We start from the raw sequence: 27,326 nt of genomic DNA, 5'->3' as shown, positions 1-27,326 counted from the left end.
TCTCTCACCCTCCCTCTTTCATTTCCACCTATTTCTATCTATCTATCTATCTATCTATCTATCTATCTAACACACACAGGGGGGCCCTACCTTCTGATGGCAGCCCTGGCTTTAGGGCTTGCTAAGCAGCCAACAACTGCTGCTTAGTGAGCTCTGCTGAATCAGGCACATTATTTATTGTGGGCACAACCCCCTCAGCATGAATAAAGTTGGGACATAAATCCCCCTTTGTGTGTGAGCGAGTGAGTGCGCGAGTGAGTGAGTGGAAGAACTTTCAGGACCATCCAATTGTACAGCACAACGGAATATTCTGGCTATATATTAACTGCATAAAGCTATAGGGGTAAATTTTGTAACATGGGAGCACTATTGAAGATGGGATGTTGCACATAGCAACCAATCATAATCTACGTCTTATTTATTTTGCACCTTCTAGAACATAATAGACAGAATCTGATTGGTTGCTATGGGTTACCATCCCATCTTCAATAGAACTCAAATCTTTTTTTAACTTTAACTCTTTATTCAATTTAACATACATGACAAAAGACAAGAACAACAAAAAAAAAAAAAAAAAAAAATCTCACATACATCACATATCCAAGGTGTGGTCTGTTACATCTATTATTCATATAATCTCACAACGTAGTGCTATTCGCTATGCGGGGGCAAACCAATCAACCATCCCAGGAGCTAGACTCAACATTTTCCTATTACCATCATGGAGTCAGACTCAGTCTAGTATCTCCATCACTCCTATTATATTATTGCTCCTTACTGCTACCTCAATGAGAAAAAGGTGAAAAAGATAGGAATACAAAGTTTAGCAGAGAAGGGAAACATAGGAAACAGGATAGTTAGAGTTGCAGGTAGTCCACCGCCTGCAGTTACACCTCTGGGTACCGCTCATCATCTACTCAATGCAGGCAGTGCCCACTCAGCGTCTCCCTTTAATAAAGGTCTCACATTCTCAGATCATACCAGATCTTATATAAGAGGTACACCTTATTACATTACATTATCTATGTGGAACGTGCTACTGTACGTCATTAATAACAAGGCTAGGATCTACCAAGAAAGAGAAAAATATAGGGATACAAAGTTTAGCAGATAAGGGAAAAATACAGAGTGAAAAAAGCGACTGACATTGAGAGGAGTACCTTTCTCCTTGACCCCTTTTCTCAATATCCCTTCTAGTCTTCAACAATTAAATAAGTGTCATATTATAGAGCAACGCCCTCTATATAAGGATGAGTCTATTTACCATTACTTCTCAAAAATATCAAAAAATAGGGATACAAAGTTTAGCAGAAAAGGAAAGACCCAAAGAAGATTAGGAAAGAGGATTAGTAAAACCCGGTTAGCCGTCCTGTTTCAACAATTTTAACAGTGTATCATAGGCCATAATACAAGTTATTCAAGCACCAAGATACATTAAACCATGGGAGTGCCTAGTACTTCCAACTAGTGTACTTATCCACCTATCCCACATTCTATACATAGTATATACCTACACCTGGTGCGCTATTGCCATAAAGTAATAATCAAATAAGTCTTATATATACTTTGTGTTTCCCGATCTTTATCTTAATTATTATTATCATAAAATTGTGACTGTATCCAACAATTCCACATTAACCCAACCTTATCCTCAGTGTGCCGTATTTGGGCAATTTTCATTTCTTGTTTCACAATAAAATTAACTCGTGCTCTCCATTCAATAAATTCAGGTGCAGTGTTAGCCATCCAATATCTGCTCAGGATAACCTTTGCTATTGATATAAGATTTATTATGTATTGTTTCTCGTATTTATTCAGGGTTCCACCCACAATGCCCAAGTATAGAACTCAAATCTTAGTAAATTTAATACAAAGACTGGTGACCGCCAAATGACACAGCCACTGACACATCTGCGCCCACCTCTGAATCAGGCTCAATGTGTTTGGGGGATGCCCCATCCTCTGAAGTCCACCAGGGCCACAGAATCATAGCATCTCTCACGATCCCTGGGGCAGACAGGCCAGGCTTCCAGTGCACACATATGGTTATGTCAGGGTATGTAAGGAATTGGGACTTCTCAGTTTTGACTCCTGGCCTCGTCATCGATGAGTATAATTTGCTGTCAGCAGACATTCTACTCTGATGATTTTTAATTAGTTTGTAAATCATTAATGGAGAAGTGACCTGAAATGGAGGATTGCAATCAATAACAGCTATACAGAGGATTAGTTCTGTCTGCACTGCTGTGGGATTGGCCTCATTCTCACATCGATTCAGAACCGGTGTAAGAATAAGGCACCGTAGGCAAAACCTCCATCTACTGCTTCCCACCCTCCCTCCCCCACCCTCACACTGCCACCAATACCCACTTTCTAGCCCACCAAGTTAAAGTGTGGTGGTGGCATCTTAGAGGGTCCACAGCAACCACCTGCATTACGTACAACATGGATGTCTTCCTCATACACATCCCTCATCTTGTGATAGACAGACTTGGAGGTGTTAACTATAGGTCCATGACTGGTTCTGGAATTTGATAAGCTTGCCTGAAGAGATGAGTTTTAAGGGAACGCTTATAGGTTTGGAGACTGGAGGAGAGTCTTATTGTGCTTGGGAGGGCATTCCACAGAGTGGGTGCAGCCCGAAGAAAGTCCTGCAGTCGGGAATGGGAGCGAGTAATGGGTGTGGATGAGAGCCGCAGATCTTGTGAGGAGCATAGAGGTCGGGTTGGATGATATTTTGAGATAAGAGAAGATATGTATGTTGGTGTAGTTTGGTTTATGGCTTTGTGTGTAAGTAAAAGAATTTTGTATTGAATACGGTAGAATACAGGTAACCAATGAAGTGACTGACAGAGTAGCTTTGCAGACGATGAACGTCTGGCTAGGAAGATCAGCCTTGCAGCTGCATTCATAATGGACTGTAGTGGTGAGAGTCTGTATTGGGGAAGGCCAATAAGGAGACTATTGCAATAATCAATGCGTGAGATGATGAGAGCATGGATTAGAGTTTTTGCAGTGTCTTGTGTAAGGTAAGGGCGAATTTTAAATATGTTTTTTAGGTGCATGTGGCATGATTTTGAGACAGATTGAATGTGGGGTACAAAGGAAAGTTCTGAGTCAAGGATAACATGTTTGTGGAGATGCAGTAGGAACACCCGGGTTTCATCATCCTGCTGTTAACCATTTTGTACACCCCCATCTACGGTACGAGGCTGTCTTGTATATTTTAGTTGTTTTAATAAAGCCACATGTCTGTTTTTATCTGCGCCATGAGAGGTTTTCTGTTTTGTTTTTTCACATGGCTTCCACCTGTGGTTGTGAGGAACAGAAAAGAAACGGCTATATGTACAGTATATCTCTGCACTCGCTCAAGTAAGCTTGTGTAAGCATTAATAACTTCCACAAAGATACCTTTACAGGAGTTATCACAAGTGTTTGCATGTAAGCCATTTATTGCATGTCCAACCTAAAGATACCTTTACAGGAGTTCACCCACAATTGCTTATGTAAGCATGTGTAAGCACCTTATCTATTCATGGGTTTTTTTGGTGGCCCCACTATATTTTGTAGGATATTTGAGACTGATCTCTGACCCCTCTTCTTGTATGTTTTTTTTTTGCATATATACATTGGCACGGAGATTGGAGTCAGTGAAAAATAAGTGGACATTCCCATCTTGTGTGGACATTCAGAATATATCTTTGGGGACTCATTCAATCAGTTAATAAAATTAGACAGGGTGGGGCGGCCGTTACTGTTGTGCCCCATTACTGTTGTACTGTTAAAAGAGGCAGACTAGATGGGCCAAGTGGTTCTTATCTGCCGTCAAATTCTATGTTTCTATGGGCCTTATTCTAGTTCACTCTTAGAGGCAAATTCCTTCTTAGCTTGGACAAAACCATGTGCACTGCAGGTGGGGCAGATGTAACATGTGCAGAGAGATTTAGATTTGGGTGAGTTATTTTGTTTATGTTCAGGGACAATACTGACTGCTTTATTTTTACACTGCAATATAGATCTCACTTTGAACTAAAACCCCACCCAAATCTAATTCTCTCTGCACATGTTACATCTGCCCCACCTGCAGTGCACATGGTTTTCTCTAGCTAAGAAGGAATTTGCCTCAAAGAGTGAACAAGAATAAGGCCCCATGTGCCCTAGGGCATACTGGCCTACCTCCTGGAACAGAAGGGAGGTTCCCAAAATTTGGGTTAGCCTCCCGGCCTCACGTAAATGTGGACAAGTCTCCTGTACGCTACTGGACTTCCTGCATCATCCTCCTCCACTGGCAATAACTGGTATACCAGCAATCATGATTCTTCAGAGAGGGGTAAGGGGCTAAATTATATTAATCACATAATTTTGTGTCATCTTAGTCCCACACCCTCCTTGTAGACCCATGAATCTGGTAAATATACCATAATCGCCTACCTTCCCAGAACTGCTGGGGATCTTCTGAAAATTGGGTGGCACTACCAGCCCCCTGCCATCCCCCAACACACACACACCTCCAGTGTTACACTATTTTTTTCTCTTCCTTTTTGGGTACTATCATTCTGCAAAAAAAACCTTAACATCTAGTGCCCAAGTAACGCTCCAATATCTGTGTTGGTATTGTATGTTCTCCTTTGAAGTGGTTCTTCAATTTTGGTAGCAGTACTTTAGGCTGCTTTCGAAGCGCAGGATTTATTGGTTTATACACTGTTTGTATATGCCATTTGAAAAAGGTCAGTATAGTCTAGGTTAGGGGTCCTCAAACTATTTTGCTCCGGGACCCCATCTGACAATTAAAATAATTACAGGACCCGAGCAAGGGGAAGCTGTCATCTATTAGAATGAACTTAGGTCTACAGTCATTAGGTCGACCCCATTAGGTCGACTGGCAGGAAGGTCGACCTGACTTAAGGTCGACATGGGCCAAGGTCGACATGACTTAAGGTCGAATTTGCATAAAGGTTGACATGAGGAAGGTCGACATGGGGTTTTTCACTGTTTTTTGAGCCGACATGTGCCGACAGGCGGTATTTCATGCCCTACCATCCACTAGGGCGTGGTGGAGGTTATTAAAGCTGTGGCGAGCGAAGCGAGCCACCGTGCCCGATGCATCGCTAGGGTCCGATTCTCATTGCCAACTGTGTCGACATTCGGATAAAAAAACAGTGAAAAACCCATGTCGACCTTATGACCAGTCGACCTTCCTCATGTCGACCTTTATGCAAATTCGACCTTAAGTCATGTCGACCTTGGCCCATGTTGACCTTAACTCAGGTCGACCTTCCTGCCAGTCGACCTAATGGGGTCTACCTAATGACTGTAGACCTAAGTTCATTCTGACAGATGTACCGATTCCCGAGCAAGTTACTGCAGAAGGTCATCACATCACATGTGTAGTCAGCAGACAGCACATACATGGCAGCATTGTGGAGGCAGACAATAATGGGAGGAGTCTAAAGTAACAGACAACTCAAATGATTCAGACTCCTTGAATTACTGACTGAGATTAGAAAAGTCATCAGCCTGATGGTCAGCAACATGCTGGGACCCACAGTTTCAGAACCGCTGGCCGCTGGTCTAGGTTGACACTGACAAATGTTTGACACAAGCAAAAGGTCAACATGTGTATGTCGACACAATAAAATGTTGCCACAGGTTTTTCGCAGTTTTTGTTGTCTATGTCGTCATCTGTTGATATGGACACCATATTGATTAGAAAATCACGAAAAACTTCTGTCAACCATTGGCATTTCAACATTTTGCTTGTGTCGACCTTTTGTCAGTGTTGACCTAGACCTAGGGATGGCCATTGTCCATCGATTATTCAAAATCATCGATGGTTCATAGCCGATGTTGAATATTTTTGCCATCGATGGGGGAGAACCAGATGGTTTCCCTCCATCGATGGAACAGCAAAACAATATTTTGCTTTTTTCCCAAAGTGCCGGGACATGGAGCATAGCTCTGCCCCCGACACCCGCAAAGCCCCGCCCCCCCGTGTTTGATCGGCCCAAAGGTCAATCAATCAAACACAATGGATGACCATCGATATGTAAAAATATCGATGGTCATCCATTGCAAAGTTAAGCACTATCGATGGCCAGTTGCAGAATTGCCATTGATGGCAACCATCTATGATGATGGCCATCCCTACCTAGACCATGTTGATATTTTTCATGTGTCGACTTATTGACTGCCTACATAAACACTGTTGACACATCAATTGGATCCCCTCAGGCCCTGGATCTCTCTGAAACAGCACTGGTGGGAGCAGCCACTCCCCCAATATGATGTCCCCCTGCAACATATGAAGAGCCTTGTTATTTGCAATGTGGCTTGGCCACGCCCCCAGTACCTTGCTCCGCCTCTGCCAGGTGTCTAAGTGGCTCTGGGCTCAATACCGGTTCAGCTTCTTCCCCCTCCCCAGCCGATAGCAGCAATACTTAAACAACAGCCGTACAGAATACATAACAATCAACATGAGCAACATTGCTGGTGAAACACAAGAAATCTCAGGTGCCAAAACAAGCAACGGCAACAAGGCTGCTGACAGAATGACGTAGTGTGAACATGAAACGTTTTATAAGGATAAAAGGATATTTTGCATAAAGTTAATAGTGCGCTTCCCTGTGCTATATAAATCCAGTAGTAGGAGCCATTATGGGAACTGGGGCATTGTCAGGACACGTTACTTCCACATGATGAGACTCAACTAGGAGGAGGGGGGGGTGTATCAAACAGGATGGAGGTAGAAGACGAGGCCGATTCCTGTTAATCTCTTAAATGCAGCATTAACCATATGTCACACGACAATCTGAAAAGGAAAGTGCGGTAATTACACACATCGCAGAAGAGCCAAATATCGTCTTACAGAGCGAACGCTGAAGAGAGGTAAATATAAATATATCCCTATTCCAGAGATGCCAGAATCCAGCACAGAAATGCTTAGAATGCAGAGGCAGTGTAAATGGGTAACCTGGGTCATCCAATCCGTGACCCGTTTACAGCAATGGGAGAGCCCATTCCTCCCAACCGCAGCGTCCCGCAGTTAGGACGTTATTCAGGTCTGTTCGGATCCCCCGTGACCGATGGTGTACACATGTGCAGACGCAGGGTTTGTGCGGTCATGGTGAACGGTGCACGCACCCACAATTGCGGGCGGAGGGGGGGGGGGGTGCGGCGGCGTTTCAGGCAATCACCCCTTCCCATGCAAATCGCCCAGTGACGCAGGTGCGGGGGGCGGTGTCAGCTGACAACATGTGTTAGGAAGACACATCCCCTTGCATATGCCCACAGCAGGAGAAATGATTTCCCGAGCCGTTGCAAATGTAAGTCAGTTGAGATTGACTTATACTGTATGTGCGGCTGCCGGGATGAAGACAGGGCGAGCAGCTGACATCATGAGACATCAGCCGCCCACCCCCGGCAGTCATCGGCCCACCCCCAAGTACCCATGGGAATGCCCAGTGTTTTCATGGAGACGCCCTACTGCCCTACTGCACAGCACTAGATCCCGGCAGTGATGAGGGGGCTTGGCCAGAGAAGGCTGCACACCAGCCTCCTCCTCTCATGTGATAGAAACCACATGTAAAAGTAAATAAAGGGTACCACAGTGCTGCACAGCATGGACAGAGCCCACGTAGCAGCTATATAAATGGCGCACAGCGCTGCACACACAAAATAAGGTACTCATCTTTGCGGCCAACGCTTACGCCAGTTACGTTAGCTGCTTTAAGAATACCGCCATCGTCCCCTCGCAGGCTCGCATTTCTCACCACGCTTCGGGGTAATAGATGGTGGCATGGACACAGAAGGGTGGCGTGTACACGAAGATTCCAACGTAAGTGCCATAGCGTAAGCGGTGGCAGCAAAGATGAGGAAGTACCCAAAATAAATACAAATATGAAAAAAGGGTGCACTGGAAACACTGACTCTCTTGTTTATTCCGAGATGATCAAACTTTATTTACAATTTTGTTCTTTTACGCAACAGAAAAAATTCCCCAGATTTCCTACTCTGTCACACTAAGTAAAATCATCCTGAACTGTATCAAATCAGCTGGTTTCCAACGGACACGCTAACTCGGAACATATGGTACCATTTAATTCTTTACTTATATTAGGCCATTATGTGGTAAGCCTAAAGCCTGGAGTTTATACTGTGGAACAGTTGAACTGTTTGTGACTTGGTAATACTGTATGTCTGTCTCTGGAGGGGCTTGGTTCAGGACTGCTTGCACCCACATTACTCCATTGCTGGCAGCCATGACAATAGACTTCCTTTGTGTGATGGTTGTAATGCTTCTATGAATGATCGCAGTTCCGCTGCTCCCTCAGATGGGGATCAGACCATGTTTACGGACACCCTAGATCACTGCTAGAAATGATACCCTACAAACGACTGTCACGCGGCCTGTTCCTGCATCCTGTGTCCCACTTTGTTTTTTTTTTAACTCTTTGAGTGCCAACGTTGCTGTAGGAGATGTGCAAAATATCCGCTAAATATGCCAGGGCCGTAGTTGAGGAATATGAATCGCTTTAGTTATTGGCGGCAAATGATCTGCAATCGATTAATTAAAGTTTAGTAAAACATTGCACCCCCGCCCCCCCCCCCCCCCCCCAAATAAAACAGTCGCTGTGGCGTTTTTAAGAAACAGCAACGTTGGCACACAAAGGGTTAAAACTTTAAGGATGAACTATTTTGTTTTTTTGCGAGGAATCCTGTATATTATTTTGTAGTCTGATATGTAATCATTTTGGCAGCTGTTTAATTCTTGCCCTTGGATACAGCAAAAACCGGCTTTGTGCATAGAGCAGAACAATGTCATATCCAAGGGCCAAATGTAAATGATTTTCAAACTTTGGTGAAAACAGAGGTGTCAGACAGAAAGATGAAAGGATTCGTTATACTGTAACCACTACAGGACTACATTGTGTTATTATAGGATGTCCAGGCTCCACAGCAGCCTCTCATGTAACCTTCAGACATGTGACCTGGGAATTTGTCAGTCTAGCCAGCAGGAACATTCCCAGATCTGGTTGGGAGCAATGTCATGGACCCTGGATTTAGGGCCTGGTTCATTGCTGATCGCACAGCTGCTCATTTCTGGAGAGCAGCGATCAGGTATACACCACCCCACCCAGAGTAACATCCCGCCATGTGGAAGCCTGTGAATTGACAAGGGTCAGGGCAGGGCAACCTGTGGCTCTCCAGATGTTGTGAAACTACAAATCCCAGCATGCCTTGCCACAGTTTTAACACTCCCTTATTAGAAAACTGTGGCAAGGCATGATGGGATTTGTAGTTTGACAACATCTGGAGAGCCACAGGTTGGCCAGGCCTGCACTAGGGCATGGAGGGAGAATATACTAGTGTGCCGTGAGTGGTGAGTGCGCTGATACAGTGTTCATGTCGACTTTCGTTGAAATTCTGGACAAAACCAAAACGTGAAAAACACACATCGATCTTTTGACTTTCAGCCTTCCCATTGTTGACATAACGCTTGTGTCGACCTTCTGACCCTGTCGACCTTAGAAATGTTGACCTATTTCACATGTCACCCTAAGCACTATGTCGACCTTCATAGTGTCGACCCAATGTCTCATATCCTATACTTACTCTGGGTCAGCTGCAGGGCGGTAATGAGCAGCAGAAGGCGACACAGCAGCAGCGGCAAAGCTCGCACCGAGGAGAGCAGGAAGAAAGGAGCTGGGAGCAGGTGAGACAAACCCCCCCCGTGCTGGTCATAGTCACCGTCAATCTGCGGCGGGGGTAGCACCCGCACCAACCCTCCTGGAGCCCACCCAGAGGCGCATATCTAACACCATCTCCCCCCCACACACACACCATCTCCCCCCCCCCCCACCGCAACTCCCGCCACCAACTCCCCCACACCCCCCCCCCCCGTGGAGCGCAGTGGCGGCCGCATCACAACCCCCCCCCACCGTAAAGCGCGTGAGCGCCAGGGCGCCCCAGTATCCCCTTGCCCCCACCTGGGGCGCTCCGGGGCCTTGCACCTGCCCTGGTCAGATGTATCAAGCTTCAAAAGTGCGAAAATGGGGAGTGATAAACAGCCAGCCAATCAGCTTCTACCTGTCATGTTACAATCGGAGCGGATTGGCTGGTGGTTTATCACTCTCCACGTTATCACTTTTGAAGCTTAGTGCATTTGGCCCTATATCTTTGTTATTATTATTACTAATAATTAATAATTAATACCGTGTCACTCTCTGCCACTGCTCTCCGCAAGTATGAAAGCTGTACATAAACTTACCTGTGAACAATAAACTTATACCAACAGAAAAAGCAACTAAACACAAGAGCTAACAATCTACATAAACATGAATGTATAATGGTCCGCCCCAGGCATTACGGGTGTGGATGGAAAGCTTTACAGTGTCTATGTCAACACCAAAAGGTCGTCAATGCCAAAAGGTCAACGTTCATAAAGTCAACATTGGCAAAAGGTCAACACAGGTAAATGGTCGACATGAGTTTTCCAGATATTTTGGTGTCAATGTCGACAAATGACCCCCAATTAGTGCAGCTCGTACCCTTGCATGGCAAACTGTTACCATTGCCACATGGATATCAAATTATGAAAAAGTCCAAAAAATTTAAGAAAAAAAAAAGTGAAAAACTCATGTTGGCTTTTTCATGTGTCGACCTTCTGGTTGTGTTGGCATTTTGTCAAAGTCGACACATGCATGATGACCTTTTGGCCTTGACCTAATGACTGTCTACATCAGGCATGTTCAAACTATGGCCCTTCAGCTGTTGTCAAACTACAAGTCCCATCATGCCTTGCCACATATTTGCTATAAGGGAATGGTAAAACTATGGCAAGGCATGCTGGGATGTGTAATTTCACAACAGCTGGAGGGTCATAGTTTGGACTCTATCTAAAGTGGCTCTGTAAAGCTATTAACCACAACCAGGCATTAAGATTGATTTATATATATACCTGGGGTGGCCAACCCTAGTCCTCGAGAGCTACCAACAGTGCATGTTTTGCAGGTCTCCTCACAGAGGGCCTTATTCTGATCGGTGCGGCCGGATCCGAATATGCAGCCAGGACCGTGCGTGCGAAACCCCGCCTTCCATACGGATCGCCAACTCCGTCCGTACGCGGTAAGAAGCTGTCCGAACGGACCGCACATGTATTTTTCATGGAATACGCCTCCTCCATCTCAGGGAACCTCCCCCATCATTCGATGGTCGCAGACCATCGAATGCAGGACAGAGTGGTCCACCAGCTCCCGCAACCTCAGACCACATGGACATTTTTCTGTGCAAAAGCAGGGATCTGGGCGGGCAGCTGACATCCGGTGATGTCATATGTCCGCCCCCTACACGTGCGTCACGGCCGCATTACCATACGTACGCCCAGCGTTTGCATGGGAACACCCATGAAACGCGGGGCGTATGCAAATGGTAATGAGCCCAAATAGCCCTTCACACCCCACTGTTCGGAGTGTTCACATTTCATGCGGGATTTTCCCGTACGCCCCGCTCGCACATGCGCAGAGACGCCTCTGCACATGCGCAGACACAAAACATCGGCGGCACGAACGCACGCGGATATTACCGCACCAACCAGAATAAGGGCCAGAATCACAAGTGAGCTAATTAGCTCCATCTGTGGATCTTTTAAAATGTGTCAGTGATTAATGATTGCAGCTGTGCAGCAGCTAGGTTGTCTGGAAAATGTGCACTGTTAGCTCTCGAGGGCTAGGGTTGGCTACCACTGATATATATATATATATATATAACACTATTATTTTACCATGAGAAGTTGCTGGTGACCTTCCAGGAGGCTCAGATATCCGGTGACCTGTCAGTTATAAGGTGCGTACACATGTACAGATTTTCTGTCTGATCTATCTGGTGGGAACAAAAACCTGAAAATGTATGGGAGCATATGACAATCAAAAATTTCCACCCAAATGCAGGAAAACAGAAAAAAAAATATGTTTTGATAAATTTGTTATATCAGAAAGATTAAACAATTTGTCTGACTGATCACTGTCTGCTTTCAAGTGTTTGGGATCAATTTTTTGATTGTCAGTTGCTCCCATACATTTCCAGGTTTTTGTTCCCACCAGATAGATCAGACAGAAAATCTGTACATGTGTACGCACCTATAGAGTAAGTAGATATTCCAGCAGATCTTACCAAGCACCATGCTGCTAAGGCATGTACGGACTTGTAGTGCCGCTACAGCTGATGAACCGTACCTGTTTTTTATAATGCAAAGGAGACATCACCTTTGGTCATGCTATTGCCGGGACATGTCCCTGACCCCTTACCTAATATACACGCCCCCCCTTGTGGCTGAGCTACACCTGACACTGACCACATCTGGGCGCACTGCAAGTTCTCCTTCCCCAAACTTTACCCCCAGCTCAGGGAAACTTGCTTACAACAGATCCCAAAAAGAAACGGCCTCCCCCTCCCCCCCATCATAGCAGCTGCGCTGAAATTGCAGTTTCCATAATTAGTTAGATAGCAAAGAATAGTGAGTGTGTCTACAAAGGGGGAGGCAGCAGAGTCTGCACTGGGAGAAGGAGGTGGAGACAGAGAGGGGGAGCCGAGCCAGGGCTGAGTTCTCTCTGTCCTCCTCCACTCTGTGTCCAATGCTGAGCACCAAAAAAGACACTTTTGTCATATCTGTTGTTGGTTTATTTCACTTTTTTCCCACTATCCCCCCTTTTTGTCTCTCTCTAAGCTCTGCCCCTCCTTGGTCTCCCACAGAAGGTCCCAGAGCCAAAGGCAGAGGAGAACATCTGGATTTTGTTTTCCAAGAAGAGGGGGAAGGAGTGAGACAGCAAGAGAGAGAGAACTATGGGTGTAGTGAGCACACCCCAAAAACCCCCCACTCTGGCAGGGTGGCAGTGGGAGAGGAAAGGCTGACAAGTCTCTAAGATGCTGGCTGGGAGCAGAGGACAGAGTACAGCTCAGGAGAGGAGAAGTCCTGTCTGGACCCCCTGTGGATACAGGTCTCTTCCCAGGATCATGTGCTCAGGGTGAAATAACTCTTTGGAGGAGACTCTGCTGTGGGATTTGCTAATGCTGACTTTTTGGGGTGCGCACAGGAAGACAACCCCCCTAATCCATCTCCATCAGCTGCTGGATGTAGGCACTAAGTGACCAAGGTAAGGAGAGGATGGCAGCAGCTGTAAATCTGTTGTGTACCTTAATGTTTCCATTGTGAATGATACATTCAAGGCGCATCTATAGTTAGGCTAGAAGGAAGGAGCATGTCTGCCCCATTGTCTCCGTTACTGCTCCCAGTGACTAGCGCTGTTGCAACTCCAACTGTATTGGGACCGCAAGATCCAGAATGCTCTGCCTGCCATGCTGGAACTTGTAGTGCATCAGCAGCTGCAGAGCAACAGTTAGAGGGCTAGGCAAAGGTGGATAGTAGTAGTAAGCCAGGAGGCGTGTGCCCACATGGTCTGCTGCACCTGGGATTCCCCGGCTCTGTTGTGCAGACGGAGGAGGGCAGGCAGACAGCAGGAATGATGGTGTGTACACAACAGGTGAGGGCGGTGGGGATGGTGTGCAGCACAGCTCATAGTGGCATAGAGGTGTATGGGGGTCCGAGGGCTCATGTGCTGTGACCTGCACCCCAGCTATAGAGGTGTGTGGGGGTCTGCGGGCTCTTGTGCTGTGACCTGCATCCCAGCTATAGAGGTGTATGGGTGTCTGTGGGCTCATGTGCTGTGACCTGCACCCCAGCTATAGAGGTGTGTGGGGGTCTGCGGGCTCATGTGCTGTGACCTGCACCCCAGCTACAGAGGTGTATGGGGGTCTGCGGGCTCTTGTGCTGTGACCTGGATCTCAGCTATTGAGGTGTATGGGTGTCTGTGGGCTCATGTGCTGTGACCTACACCCCAGCTATAGAGGTGTATGGGGGTCTGCGGGCTCATGTGCTGTGGCCTGCATCCCAGCTATAGAGGTGTATGGGTGTCTGCGGGCTCATGTGCTGGGACCTGCACCCCAGATAGAGGTGTATGGGGGTCTGCGGGCTCTTGTGCTGTGACCTGCAACCCAGCTATAGAGGTGGACTGCATCCAGGATTTTCAGAAGGTCCTGGGATATATAAAACAACAACTGAGATTGGATTACAATCCGGTAAAAGCTAGGCTGAAATGAGTGAAAAGATTGAGTAAACGCATGAACTTCATTTTACCACGAAAGAGACAAACATGTTATCAATCTTATGTAATGGGAACTAAGACAAACACCTAATTCCAGGGGAGCGTCACCTCTCAGCCAAGGTGCTTACTTGTCTGTAACTTCTGATCATACGGTGCACAATGCTAATGGAATCTGCAGGCTCATTTCCTAACCACAGGAGTGTAGAACCATACCACAAATCCTCCTTTGTGATGTCAGGCGCCCACTTTTGTGCTGTTTCCCTGCGCTTTACCAAGAGGCACTTGGGTTTGCTGGTCAAGATGAGCCGGGAGCTGGATGAGTGACACAGTTGGGATTCCGATGGACGTTTCTCCAACATCGGAATCCCAGCTTGCACTGGCTATTTTCACTTGTGGGGGTCCGCGACCCCTATAGAGGGAGAATAGAAGTGGTGAGCGCTGCGAGCCAGCAAGAGGCTTCAATGCGCTCACCCTCCTGATAGTCGGGATTCCGATGTTGGAGAAAAGACCATCGGAATCCCAACAATCGGTAAGTTATACCATACCTGATGAGCTGCATTGGTGGCTGTGTAAAGGTTTGCTCTATGTAATGCATAGGTTTGGTAGTCTTCCTTGGAATTATAATAAAGATTATTAGTAAAATAAGGGTTGGCCCAGGTGCATGGCCATTTCCATCCTGCAATAGCAGTTGATGTTTTTGCCACCTCCTAGGCTCCCAGAGATTGGACCTGGTTCATGTACTCATATACTCCATCCTTCACTGCAGGAGGCCCCGGACAGGCTGTCCACTCATAGGGGCAGCACAGTCCTGGTTGCTCAGGGCTGTTATTTAAGCCTTTGCGAAATGCGTCGTCTCTAGCCTGGCCACTATCGAACAATGTCATAACAAATTCCAACCACATATTCAAACATGATGTCCCCGCACTAATTAAATATGCTAAATAGAGGGGTATTTTAGCTCAACATGTATCAACGTGTAAGAAGCACTTGGGGTCTGCAGATTGCAGTTTAACTCTAATTTGACTAAAGGGACTCGTAGGAAGGAGTACAGAGCACAAACCATAATCATAACACACCCAGCCTAATCCTACCCCCCCCCCTTCTCAGTGCTTAGCCCTGCCACTCTGCTGCCCAACCCTAGCCTTCACCCATAACCACCCCCCCCTCCCCGTGCCTAAAACTACCCCCATACCGTTAAGAAACTAAGGCATACTTATGATTGAGATGCTGTTGCTGCAGTGCAGGGGATGCAATTGCATTTATTTGGGACTAAGTACAAACCGGACCCTGAGGGGGTCCCTGTGATAGCTGTCACCAGGGACATGGGGAAGGAGAGATTACAGCTTCCCCGTGTGGTCCGGACCGTTCTGGTTTTTATTACACCCCCGGACCACGCAGGAAGGTTGTATTCTCTCCCTTCTCCTCTCCCCAGTGACAGGTGTCAGAGCAGCCCCCCCGAACTGGACACCCCTGGCAATGCACCCCCTGGACTGGACACCACAAGCTCCAAAATGTTATATATTGATGAATGGAGCCTGTCCGGTCTGACGTCGGGGGTCCTGTCCGGTTTATACCCATACCCCATTTATTTATTTATTTGCATACATGGTAAATACTGGCTGCTTTTGCATGTATCACTGGAATATAGATTTGACTTTGGTCAAGCCCCTCGGTCATACCGACATATCGCCTACATCGCTCAGTGTGTATGTCACAACAAAAGCAGTAAAGGTGCCCACAGATGCATCGATCCCGGCGTGCGTTCTGTGCTTAACTAGCACACATAGCATCGTATCGTATGCCTTGTGCATGTGATGGTCATACGATGCGATGCGATAAAAAGCTAGTACAAAAAGTATGTGCAGCACATACTTTTTGTACTGTACGATGAGGTGCCGCGGGAGCGCGCACCCCATCGCATAGCATCGCACCGCCGGGATCTGTGCATGTGTGGGCACCATAAGGCTGCAGACGTCAGGTGACTGACAGTGTGCTGCTGCTTGGGGGAGGGGGTGGGAATCTTTTAGTAACCATAATATGAAGTCCTGTGCAGGGACTATTCCGTTGCACCCATCATACAAAGTAATACAATAAGGAATGCAAAATAAACACTTGCAATAAAACTAATCATGGTCACATACTATTGTGTTTCTTATTATTTCAAGTTCATATTTTTCATCTTGTTATTTTCGTCACAAGTTCCATTTTAGCCAGACATCGTTGCCACTCGCTCTCTGCAGCCTTCTGCCAATTCCCGTCAGGCACAGACTGTAACTTGTTCCATCATGACAATTAACAGCTCATTCCCCGCAGACACTCTGTGCCGCTGCCTGTTTTATAGGAATAGTTTGCTGCCTATTTCATGTAGTCTGCTACTTTATTTAATCTATTGCCTAGAACATCTGACGTCTGCTGCCCTGTCTGTCCAAGCTGCAGCTTTATCCAGACACTTGTCGCCTGCTCTATCCAGTCTGCTTCTCGTTCTATGCAAACACTTTGCTGCCAGACTGAATCCAGCACAGACCCCTCCAAATTGCCAATTTCGTCTGGGCACAGACAGCTGCCCGTTCTACACTAACTACTGTCCTGCCCATTCTGCCTCAGTGCTGCCTGGTATCTGCCCACCTTTGGGTATGGATTATTGGATAGACGTAAACTAGGTCAACAAGCATTAGGTCGACACCACTAGCTCGACGTGACTGAATGTCGACATGGTCATTTTTTTGTCCTAAATGTCGACACAGTGGACATGGACACTGAAACGTAGCACCGCGTCCCCTCGCATGGATACCTGTGCTCGCCATGCTTCTTACCACCATTGGCTTCATACTCCACTGCCTTCTTCTCCTTCCTTTTCAGCCTTTCCCATTGACTTCTTAAACTTGCACCCCTGGCTAGTTACCATTACCCCCCTGGCTTCCTATCCTACAACCCTGTGGCTTCTTCCCTACCCATCCCCTGGCTTCTTACCTTTCCAGCCTGTGGTCCTCACTCTCTTAGCCCTAATAGATAACACAAGGGTTAAACCAGGAGGTGACCTCGCAGCCCCCATGCCTCATCTCCAGCGCCTGCATAACATTACAGGACAGATGTTCTCCATCAGAGGAGATGCACAAAGGTTCTGGGGCCGTTTCTCACACACCAGCTACTACAGACTTAACCCTCTCCAGGCTTCTTGGAGTAATAGAGCCAACAGTGGCTTTTGGACAGGACACTAAGTCCAGGAGGACAGCTCGGTGCTAGTCCAGGCTCTGGTAGTGAGTTATATCCCTTACAGACAGTCTTACAGAAAGTCTGAAAATCCCGGCAAATACACGGCATTTCAAATGCTGTGTCATTTTGCCGGGAGCAGCCTGACCCCCCCCCCCCCCCCCCCCCCTTCACACAGAAGAACAAATTACCAGGTTTATGACCCAACCCGGGTCGTAAATTCCGTGTCCTCAACCCTGGTCAATTCCAGGGTTGGATACATGGGATTTACGACACGGGTGTGCCCTTTCACACCAAAATAGGACCGGTGTTATTCATGAAATTACCAGTTACAACTGCTTCACCCGGTAATTTCTTTTTCGGTCTGAAAGGGGTTTTGCTAAAACCACTCTAATAATTATGGAGATTCAATCCTACAACCAGGGTAATATATTGTTCCAGGAGATCATTATCAGGACTTCCATTCTGACGTATTAGAGATATTATTAAGGGGAAATAAAGCAAATATTGCGCCATTGTGTCTGACACTGAGATTATGCATTAGATAGCCATGATGTCTACGTCTCTCTGTAAAGGTCCATACACACTGGACAACTATGCCTAGTGTGTATGGACAGCGATGATCGCTGTCATCGCTGGGGGGGAAAGCCGCTCAGTGCATACACACTGAGCGGCTTTCCCCCTGCCCGGCGCCTACAGCGGGGTGAGGACGGCTTTGCATTGAGTTATGCAAAGCCGTCCTCAAAGCTGCTCATCTGCTGGTATTACCAGCAGATGAGCAGCTTTCCCGGACCGAGCAGCAGCGTTCACCGCCGGGCCGAACACACTGGGCAGCTTTGAGCTGAAAGCCGCTCAAACCTGCTGTTTTGAGCAACTTTCAGCTCAAAGTCGCCCAGTGTGTATGGGCCTTAAGCTATATACTGTGCTTTGTGTGTGTCCTACATAGATCTACAGATACATATAGCTATAGTCACGTAATATGTGACATAACTAGTGGTATCGACTCTAGAGAACTATGGGGGAGATTTATCAAATTTTGGAGAGATCTAAAGTGTAGAGAGATAAAGTATCAACCAGTCCGGTTCTTATGTGTGCTAGAACAAGCTAGTTGGTTGCTATGGAAAACGTCTGCACTCTATCTCCTACTATACCAGTGGTTCCCCAACTTTCTTGACCAGGGCGCCCTAAATATCATCATTTGTTCACCTCTAGGGCACCTCTAGTCAAAAAGTTTCTTATGGATAAAAAAACAAAAATCAATTTTGCCTGACTGTCACCCTCAGGTTCAGTTATGTGGTGGGGAACATCGCTGTGGTTCTAATTGTCCATACGTTTTATGATTGACAGCCACCAGCACTGGTTTTGCCTATCACTTTGAGCATAAATAATTTGTTTTGGCTGTGGTCCCCCTAACCGAGGCACCCTTGCAAACATCCCGAGGGTCACAGGTCGGGAACCACTCCCCTATACATTACACTTATCCCTGATGTAATATTGTGAAAACTATTTTTTCTATTGCCCCAGAGAAGAGTAAATGGGGTAAATTTACTAAGATGGGAGCTCTATTGAAGATGGGATGTTACCCATAGCGACCAGATTCTACTTATTTTGCACCTTCTAGAAGATAATAGATAACATCCCGTCTTCAATAGAACACAGAACAGTGATTTTTTTTTTTTTTTTTTTCCCCTGCACTGTTTAAGTGGTCCATGTACTAAGCCTTAGTAACTTACCATAACACTGTAATCAGTCTGCATCAGCTCTATGTTTACAGCACAAACATGACTGGCAATGGCTGTATCTCTAAGCCATACGCTACACTCATAGGAACAAGTTTAGGCGCGGTTAACGCCCCTCGCTTCTGCCATTATTGCGGCAGATTGTTCTGACTTTTGAACTAGCTGACGACAAATGCTGTGACAGACCTGACCAGAGATACGGTACACGTGCCGGGCTACAGAGAGTTTTTTTTATGGCTCTTAAAAAAAGAGGAACCTATTTGTCAATGGCTCACAATATGTCATCTTGAAATTGTTGCGGTCAGAAAGTTGACAGATGTCACCAATGCATTCTGGTCTGGCGGCACTTGTTCTGCTCCGGAAGACACAGCAATAGCTGCAATATCACACGATTGTCCCGGTAAAGTACAAGTGTCCCCCCACTAAGGGGGTTATTCTGGTTAATTCGCGAGTCCACCAAACCCCAACTTGCGAATGGTGGCCTCGTCGCCACCCATTCACAGCGTGTTTTGCATAAACATCCATTTGCAGCCTGCGGGAGAACGCCCACATCACCCGATGGCCGCTGATCATCTAATGATATGGAAGGCACATGCACATCTAAGATTGGCCTTAAGTGTGTGGGCGGGGGCCGGCTGGCCTCCGCCCACACACTTAAGGGCGTGAGCCAGGGGAACACCCTGTTCGCCGTGAACGCACGCACCCAGCCTATGCACGTGCGCAGAAATTACCCTGCACATACGCCCACCAACCTTGAAAAGTGTTTAAGTGGCGAGAGATAATAAAGTGCAGACAACTAGCCCATAACTGTCATTTTTTTTTTCAAACCTAGCCTATAACATTGGCTGGTACTTTTTCACTCTCCCAGTTTCTCACTTCTCAAGGTTTAGAACATCTGCTTCTATGTACCATGTAAATAATTAATAGGCCACCAACACTTTTTTTTTTTTTTTCATCTCTACATAACACTCACCACTGCATTATTATTGCTAACAAAGAAAAGTATCATCTAAAAATAAAGCAAAAAAAATAAAATAAATATCACTAAACACCATGGGGGAAATGTTATAGGGTGAGAGATTTGGTAAGAAATCTCCAGGTTTTTTAAAGCGGCAACCATTTACACTGCAAAATCAAACTGGTTTTGCAGTGTACATGATTGCCGCTTTAAAAAAAATAATGGAGATTTCTTAGCAAATCTCTCACTTTCTGATTCTCTCATCATATTACATTTCCCCCTTATATAGAGCGTGACCGTGCATGCTCACGGTACACAGTGCGCTTCCGCGAGCCATCCAAATGAAGACAGAGGCTGTAATCTCCCCTTCCCTGGTGAAAGCTATCACAGGCATCCCCCCCAGACAAGACACCCGCCCCGGACAGGACACCCCCCGGACAAGGCACCCCCCTGGATGGGACACCCCCTGCGGTCTTGTCCAGTTCCGGTTTTAATAAAAGTGATGCTGTCTTTGTGCAAAACTCCCCTCATTATATGCTACCGTTGCTCTAAACATGTTTACATGTTGGCCCTTGCGTTATACAGCACGTAACTATACTGCCTGGCCGTGCAGTGTCATGGAGGGTGTTATGTAATGTTGTACGCCAGTCCCTGTGCTGTTCTGCTTGTATTGTGTTCCTTTCCCGGCAGTGGAAGGGTAACATGAGGGTAGACAGCCCTGTGCAGATAAGACAGCTGCATGACAGGAAGTAATAGAGCACTGAGAGATGAGGGGAAACACCATACATACGTGTTATGTGTGTGCGCAGACTGGCCTGCATCTAATCACGTATCGTGTAGCAGGACTGTAAACATGAACACGCTGTACTACTATAAGACGTGTGAGCATTAGGGAACTGACAAAGAAGAGTTTCTGCCATGTGATGTGGGCTTATAGATAGATATATAAGGGGACGTGTCTAACATAGGCATTAAGCCGTCACTGAGGGGACATGCCAGACCAAGGGCCGGCGTAAGTACCTCATGCCATTCCGGTGAGCGTGGTAGGGATATAGCCTGGACATTGTGACTGTCTGTATTGTATAACAGGGAGGGTGCATATGTGGGAAGGCTGCAAGTGTTTGGGATGGGTACGGGTTGTTTGTATGGCAGGACATTTAGGGGTTTATTTACTAAGATGGAAGTTCTATTGAAGGTAGGATGTTGCAATGGACAACCACTCAGATTATATGTATGATCTTCTAGAAGGTCAGTTGCTAAATAAATAAAAGTAGATTCTGATTGGTTGCTCTGGCCAACATCACGTCTTCAATGGAACTCTGGTTTTAGTAAATAAACCCCTTACAGTCACTGCTACGATGACCACGCTGCTGTCATATCAGGTCAGGGTGCCTCAAGCGAACCCAGTGCATGCTAGCAATCTAACTAGCAGGGATTTCTGGCCTGTAATTATCCTCCTGCATTGTACCTCCTGTAGCGAATCACAGAGCCCCGTGTGACTGACTGGAACATTCAGCCTGTGTTATTTGTGCTGGCAGAATGTAGGTTTCGGAACTGTGCAACCATGTGTCCTGTGTACTGTAGGTCCCTGTGTGCGTGACTGTGAAGTCTGTGTATTTGCACTGAGTGACTGCGATGCTAGGAGTTATGAGGTGGAATGGAGCCTGCGTTGTGTATGTGGAAAGTGAAGTAGATAAAGTATAAAAATAATCATCATGCCGGGAATCCCCTATAGTGTCTGAGGCAGACTCACATCGGCTGCGTACCTACTTCCAAGCAGTGTGAAGCACATTGTTGTGGTTTCTCAGTTTCCAGATGATGCATTAAGGAAACCTAAATATCACTTCCAGCGAAGCTGCAGACTATACCGGGAAGAGAGAGGAGTTTCCTCAGCAGAAGCACTGATGCATATCGTAGTGCTAACAGGGGAGAGAGGGGTAACAAGATACAGGGTATATACTCAGCTCTGTGGCCGCCTCCATTTCTGACATTCATTACATAGAAACCTAGAATTTGACAGTAGATCAGATCCACTTGGCACATCTAGGCTGTTCCTTTACAATAATATGGCCGTCGGGGTATATAGGTCTGTGTAGTGTGAGGACAGTCTAGCCCAGGGGTCCTCAAACTATTTAGCTCTGGGACCCCATCAGACAATAAAAATAATTACGGGACCCCAGAAAGTTACTGCAGAAGGTCACATAACACGTGTAGTCATCAGCGAGCATCTGCATGGCAGCATTGTGGAGGCCTAACATGATGGGAAGGGTCTAAACTAAACAATTCAACAGATTTTTGAATAGTTGCAACCCCATACTGAGAAGGTCGGGACCCACTTGGGGGTCAGGACCCACAGTTTGAGAACCGCTGGTCTAGCCAAACCATGGTTTTCTTACTGTAGACTTGGAATGAGAAGCCAGGACCAAAAGCTTGGAGCCACCAATTGTGTGAATTTGGGAGATGCTCATTGTGGGGTGTCGCCATCAGCAGATCATAGAGATTACAGCTTACCTGACTGGGCTCCCACAGAGCAATGCCAGCCTAGGCTCCCATGGAGCAATGCCATCCTAGGCTCCCATGGAGCAATGCCATCCTGGGCTCCCATGGAGCAATGCCATCCTGGGCTCCCATGGAGCAATGCCATCCTGGGCTCCCATGGAGCAATGCCATCCTAGGCTCCCATGGAGCAATGCCATCCTAGGCTCCCATGGAGCAATGCCATCCTGGGCTCCCATGGAGCAATGCCATCCTGGGCTCCCATGGAGCAATGCCATCCTACACCAACGACTGCCTGCGCACTTACATGTCAAACACTGTCGCGTGTACCAACAAGCACCCCAACGCCCTCAAAATATAATATAGGCTACAGCAGAACATCTGCCTCTGGCCCCTCAGAACAATGCCAGTCTGTGCGCCATAGAGCAGGTGCATCACACATCTCACCGTCGCACCTCTCCAGCCTTTTGTGCTTTGTCGGGGAGAAATGCATGACAGGGAGAACAATGGCTCACTGTCTTTTTTGAAGTATAAAAGATAATAATGGTGTCATAAATAAAGGCTCTGCTTTAGGTAAAGTCATTGGCACAGTGGGCGCCTCAGGGGCTGCAGTACCCACCTTGATCTGCTTATTACTTATTCAGTTATTACATCAAATGTTCTCAGGCTTCAGACGTTTGGCTGGCAGCGGGTGGTGGCGCTGAAAGTAACCGGGTGCCAGACTATAGCTTTTTTTTTCTTAAATGCTTTGCTGAGGTTGGCTAAGGAACTATAAGGGCCGATTCGGACCTGGATCCAAATTTGGCCCCCATTTCGATGGTAGGGGGTCTGCACATACACGAATAAGGGCATGTGCAAACCCCCTGCACGAATTACTTCGGCGGGTATCACACTCACCAATGGCATTCGCACAGTAAGGGGAGGGTTGGGGGCCGGGAGGAGATGGTAGCAGGGGAAGGCAGGCCTGCCGATGACGTCAGCACCTGCCCCGAATTCCTACTGCATCTGGAAGGTAAGTATTGACTGACTTTTGAGACCGTAAGCTGCAGAAATCATTCGATAGTCAGTGACCATCTAATGATTTTTCTCCCAGCAGTTACAGTTGGCGTCTAGAGAGCTGGAGGTCTTTTATTACTGGTTTCTGTTATGTGGGAAGAAAAAAACTGCCTGCGATGAAATGGTTCAAAGGCTTAGTCCCAGAGACTCCTCTTCACTGCCAGCCAATCACAACAGGCCACTGTGGTGGCAAATATGGGTCGGCCATCATTAATAGGAGTTCCACACTCAGACAGCACTGGTCACAACTCCTCCATAGGCCTACGATCATTTTCAGCCGCCCCAGACCCCTGTTTCTTATATTTCGATCAAAAGGAATTTCCTCCCATGCATGCCAAGTTCTTTGGGCTAAGAACAACAGTATTCCATCATGCAAATACAGTTACAGGTGCTGGAGGCTCAGTCATTGTAATGTGGATCTATGGCTCCTTAGCATGAATACCTATTAGTTAGTTCAGACTAAACTCAGCATCCAGATATTTCCAGGCCAATGCAGTGGATTGCAGTATCCTATGTACTATTGTCACGTTACTGATTATATTTCGGATTCTATTGTATAGTGGACAGTATACATCTGTTCTGTGTGCGGCTGAGGCATTGCTGGTGCCGTCTGGCTGGAATACATAACTATTGCTGCCTGCTCTGATCTTCCCAGGCTGCTGCTTCTTACACAATTCCTGTTGGCTCCTGGATTTCTCTGACTGGCTCCTGAATTCCGAGTTGTTTTGTCCATCCCTGCAGCGTGCATTAGTAATACGCCATGTACGGACAGCTCTCTGTGGTGCAGACAACAATAGCTATTAGGGTCAGCTCTCTACAGGCGACCAACCCCTTCTCATCCACCACAGCAGTGTTTGTTATTGCAGTGCAGAACAATGCAGAGCCATACAGAGCTCAGGAACTTGCAGGCTCCGCTGGCGCCTCACACACACTCCTGCAGCCTGATAAGGGACATCTCTCATACCATCTATGATAAAGGGCACATTGCCCTATCGGATGGTGCTGCCAGTGCTCTCTGTGGGCATCACTTGCAATGGCAGAGTTGCCCAATTCATCCTGAACTGTTGGAAATAACTGTCACTTGTTTCAGGCTTCCTCCTTTCATCACCCACTCTTCCTCCTTTACTCTCACTGTCCCAGGTTTGCTGTTTTATATCACAGCATTAGGCCGGCTTGTGTATAAATGCTGTAATAAGCCGAGAAAGGGAGGGGAGGACAAAAAAGAGACTGATGATGTGGTGAGACCGCATAGAGAAAGAGAGAGACAGTCAGTGACGGGGGCCGATTCTGCTTTGTACTCAGGGCTGCAGATTCACAGCCCTGCCAATGACCTATTCAATGGTGAGTGAATTTGAATGGATTTCTCCCTCTTTGCATTGTGAGCCAATCACAGCCGTGCACAGGGGAAGGAGTTTACTCTGGTGGGGAAAGGGCTAACTGATCGCAGGGCAGCAAAAAGTTGCAGCATTGTGATCAGGTCTGAATCGGACCCATAGACTATACATTGCAAGTGCTGAATATGGATTAAGGAGCATGACTGGTATTTCAGGCATTGCACTGTGGTGGGTGGGGCTGCAATGACAAGATTTGTGTCATGTGATCACACGGACCCCCTGCCGTGGGGGGTGGCAAGAGACTGTCAGCATTCCGGGAGACTTGACCCCCCTGACTCCCTTTCCGGGGGGGCCAGAAAGGGGGACCTCTATTCCGGGAGGGTAGGCAACCCTGAAAGGTAGATGGTAGAAAAAGTTCAAAGGTACAAAAGTTCTATTTGGAAATGTTAGACACAAAAAAAAGGTCAACGTGTTTTTCATTATCTGTAAAGGTTTTCATTATCTGTGACCACAATCAGTGTAAACGTGTACCCTCACCACACTTCAGAGTAATGCTTTAGATAACATTACTGCTTGGTGTGACAAGGAATCACATCCACCCGTTAAATATGAAGTCTGGTCCTATATTCTCAGCAGGTAGACAGAATTCCAGGATAACAGCATGGCAGTTACCAAGTTACAGCAATGTCAGTTCTCACAATAAGGGTACTTCCAGAGAATCCCTAATGTAATCCCCGGACCCCACACAAGCCTATTGCCCAGGAACTAACTGCCATTGGGATCACCAACCTTCTGTCTTGAACATACATATAACAGGAAGCACCAGGTGCTGCTAATCAGCCAGTGGTTTTTAATACATCCTAGGAAAACCCGGGATGGATCTCCCTAGCCCTGCTGCTGTTCTAAATCCTGGACTGGATCTTCCGCCATTCTACTCATGTGGAAGTATGCTGTCTCTGCCACATTGGTCAGCAGGCAGTAGTTTGACACGTGAAAAAGGTCGGCATTATCTAGGCTGGCAGTTACAAAAGCTCAGCACAGGAAAAGGTTGACATGTTAATGATCAGCACAGGAAAAGGTTGACATGTTAATTTTCAGCACAGGAAATGGTTGACACAAGTTTTTCACTACTTTTTGTTCTTAAACAGATTGTTTTTACTTGGGCATAGAGTTAGATTATAATAGTGTGCCAGGCACACTGAGCCATGCGAGGGGACACGGGACACTAATACGGTGCTCATGTCGACAGATGCCGACTTACTGTAGACACATTATAACTGAAAAACCTTTTTATGTGTCGACCATTGACATGTAGACCTTTTGCTTGTGTTGATCTTTCGATAATATCGACCTAGACACTGTCAACCTAATGCGCCACACCCAGGAGTCATGACCCCCCCCCCCCCTTTCCTTGTGTGAGCTCCCCCTCATCTGTGTGACTGATATCATCTTTCACCTGTGTAAGCCATGTCCCCCCTACTATTTGTGTCATACAACAGTTCTGTCTGCTGTCTGCGCCTGCTGCTCTCCACTAGGAGTAACAGCCCTGTTCACCCTCTTCACTTCAAGCCCAATCTGCTCTTCAGTCAAGTACAGGGTCACGGTCAGATGTCTGACAACCACAATTGCACAGCAGAGCACTATGGTGCTAGAAGAGGAGCGCTGCTGATGCTGAAGGGTTCTCTGCTTGGTGGCTCTCAGCAGGTCAGGCATGGATGAGGGGCAATGCTGAAGGTGCCTCCTTCAGGACTGGAGCCCGGTGGCAACTGACTCCATTGTCTTTCGGGGTTCCACCCTTGGCCTGGGCTGCGCGCTTAAAGCAGCATGTAGACAGTTACACTGTGCATCCCTGTTGGTTCCAGTACATAGGGCAACAGTCAATACTGTAGGTTTACCACTATTGCTCGACAGGCAATAGATCTTCCCTTGAAAAAGGTTGATATAGTCTAGGTCAGTGTTGTAAAAAACGTCAACACAAGCAAAAGTTCGACGTGTCAGAAAACAGTTTGCCAAAAGTTTTTTATGATTTTCATTTTTTAACCGACTTTTAACCTACTTTATGATACAATTGGGCATAGAGGGAGAATATAATAGTGTTCCCAGCGCAGCGAGGCACCGCGCCCAAAGCATGGCAAGCTATAAGAGGGGACGCAGTACACCAATACAGTGTTCATGTCGGCAGATGTCGACATAGACAACAAAAACCATTACAAATTTGTGTTGACTTTTCCCTTTGTAACATTTGATTGGTCAACCTTTTGTCAAAGCCGACCTAGACCAAGACCACCTTTTTCATGTGTCGCTATATATTGCCTTCGACCAATAATGCAGACCTATTGACTATTCACACCCTATCCCTGTCCCCTGAATCAACTCG

General features: G+C 46.7%; 1 protein-coding gene across 5 annotated transcripts in view; it reads left to right on the top strand.

Annotated features, from left to right (window-relative positions):
• Window positions 1–27,326, top strand: part of S1PR2 (sphingosine-1-phosphate receptor 2) — a 45,645-nt gene that overhangs the window by 274 nt on the left and 18,045 nt on the right. Inside the window, exons 2-3 of one of the 5 annotated variants that reach the window (XM_083185075.1) lie at window positions 9,623–9,712; window positions 12,748–13,148. The gene's annotated coding sequence lies outside the window, so the exon portion shown is untranslated. Of the gene's footprint in view, window positions 1–9,622; window positions 9,713–12,506; window positions 13,149–13,369; window positions 13,536–27,326 lie in introns of those variants that run through there. The other 4 variants (XM_083185074.1, XM_083185076.1, XM_083185073.1 and 1 more) reach the window with 4 other exon arrangements.

This window comes from Crinia signifera, chromosome 4, assembly GCF_055691185.1.
Source record: "Crinia signifera chromosome 4, ASM5569118v1, whole genome shotgun sequence".
Taxonomy (NCBI): domain Eukaryota; kingdom Metazoa; phylum Chordata; class Amphibia; order Anura; family Myobatrachidae; genus Crinia; species Crinia signifera.
The sequence above is the reverse complement of the archived record's forward strand: the minus strand, read 5'-3'. Positions and strand labels throughout refer to the sequence as shown.